Here is a 2,732-nt window from a genome sequence, read left to right as displayed (position 1 = left end):
TGAAAGATGTTTTTTAACAACAGTTAGTAAAAAAGAAAACACTTAAGTTATATTTTATCAACTTGTGAATTAACCTCAACATATACGTGTAGATATATATAGTTAACGAAGACTTTTTAGTAGACCTATTTTTATGAATTCGTAGGACGAAAATTGGGCTCCATGAATAGCTTCATTATTTTTTCGGTCTATGTCCACACCCTGAAGCTCCATTCTAAATATTGAATTAAGAATTTTTGAAATCGGAAAAGTAACTGTTACCTGTGAATGTGGAGATTATCTCCTTTATCTAAACTTACAGACTTTATCCCTTCATAATATTAATAATTTTAGACAAATTTTTTGGGAAAATGTTTAAGTGTTTTAATGATATTTTCTGTACAAATATAGTACAAAAATTTAATTCTTTACAGCTTTTGTTTAGGTGTTTAACTGATGCGATTAATGCATTTGGTTTTAACGTTCGGGTGTAATTTACATTTGTCCACTGCCTTTCTCTATTCTTCAAGTTCATCTCAGTGACAATTGTTTCTAACAAACACATCATCTACTCTGGCTTTTGTGGCCACAGACCGTTCCGATTGGATAGCAAACGCGAGTAAAGAAGTGTTATATGTTTACTTAGAACTAGCAAAAAATGTGATGTTTGTTCGTCTCAGGCATGGATATGCATATTATTCACATTCAACCGTTTAAATTTAAGCTAGTTTTGCAAAATTTATTGTAGATACATTTTGTTGATTCTAATAAAATATGAACAACAATTAGTTAAATCTGCAATTACATATGTGATAACAATATATGTTAAAGAGTTCAAGAAAAGCTAATAACTTTTGAATGTAGTAATCGCTAAGTATACAATAATTTAGCTTCTAGTTTTAAGACTTAAAAGGTAAAACAGTTTAGTTCAATATTCCTTGTGATGCTGACAGTATTCCGTGACATTCGATGTCACGCAATCGGTTTTGAATTGTTTTGAAATCGATTTACTATCTTGTCGGAAAATTTATACGTTGATGTGCCTACACAGGGCTTTCAAACAGATGAAAAATTGTAAGCGCAATTTTCACGTATATATAAAAAAACATTTAGAAATAGAACAAAATATACTGTTAGACAATAAAAAACATATCTAGAATAGAAAAATTATTACATTTACTTACCGCTGTTTTCAAAGTTGGACGATAAGAATCTTTAAAATGCATGAACTTCTTTCAATGATTTTAGCTGGTGTCTCAAGTAGTAGTATCATGTTCTTTGCTGTACCTAAGGGATGACCGTATTTAGACTTTTTTTAAGTCTTAAACAAATATTAATTGACGCCAAGAAATCACAGTCGACACATCATCTGGAGTCACTAAACACCACACTATATAGCGTTCCCGGCTTCAACCCCCAAGTCCGTTTAATTCTTTTCGCTTTTCTTACATTACCATTGTTATTAATAGAAGCATTTTAGAGGTATGCTTCTTTTGGATTTTCGTCGCAAAATACTAGCTGTATAGTGTGGTGGTGGTTCAACTTCCAGCAGAAGTGCCGTCATGGGATGCCGTGATGAGCCCGCACAGCCTACCCTGATGCACGCCTATTTGCGTGCTGCACGGACATTGCGTTTTGATCTTCTGGCACGCAAATGACATCGCCAGCGAGACTTCGATTCCGCTTTTTGTCCCCATGTGACCGATCACCACCTGTCACCAACAGTACTCGGTGATTAATTAGGATCATTGTACTTACCTAACTAGTAAATTCTTGACATCAACCTGTTGCACTTTTGAACAATCCCAACAATCCCAGAAACAATCACACGACCTAATAAAACAACCCCAATAGAAGACAAAGTGTAACGGATGGTTGGGTTTTGTAAAAATTTTCTCCAAATCCTTGTTTTTTTTTTGACGTCGAAACATAACATAACATATGTAATTATTCTTAACCGAAAAAAGTATCAGTTTACGTAATTAGAAAACTTTAATATAATACGATAAAAGCCCTAATAACACCAATTTCCATGAAACGTTCGTGCCAGGTCAATTTTGTGGTCTGCGGTTTCTTTTGTCCTCGGCCAATTTCTCGTACTGGTTCTAATTGTAACAAACAAAAAAAAAAAAAGAAGGAGAAAATTAGCGTATTGGGGATCTCGTTCTTCCTCCTGTTTGTATCGGATCTTTGAGGCCTATTCCGCTGAAATAACAGGGGCGTTTTGACGACCCGTGACAGCTAAATGAACCCAAACATCCGATAACCGACCCGCAAGCTTCGGAAAATTATAATATACGTACGAATAATAATTGTACGGTACCAATTCACCGTCAGGCCTAATGAAAGGGAAAAAATGGACTTTTACAGAAAAAGATTAAAAGATTAAAACAGAAACGTGTTTCTGGAAAAAAATACGTTTTCTATTATTATTAGAGATATGGTCAAAGAAAATGAATTTCCGCGTTCGGAAAATTAACTATGAAAGTCACAGGTTTATAAAGTTGAATATTTTCCCCAATATTAGAGATTTTCCAAAATCATTTTCCATAGGACCCAGGATTCTCTTGTTGTTTTTCTTTTTTCTTTGGAAAGCCCAGCAAATACTACCATCAGTTCTCAGAGCGTATATCTGTAATATGAGTTGCATAAATTCTTCGTCTACTTGGTTGGGGCCCCCGTTTCACGAGGAAGGCTGCCTCTAGCCGTGGGCATTCGAAGAAAAGTTGCTGCTTGCTGCTTGTTTGCTGGTC

The sequence above is a fragment of the Agrilus planipennis genome, unplaced genomic scaffold (genome assembly GCF_000699045.2).
Source record: "Agrilus planipennis isolate EAB-ADULT unplaced genomic scaffold, Apla_2.0 scaffold30, whole genome shotgun sequence".
Lineage (NCBI taxonomy): Eukaryota > Metazoa > Arthropoda > Insecta > Coleoptera > Buprestidae > Agrilus > Agrilus planipennis.
Note: the sequence above shows the minus strand (reverse complement) of the source record.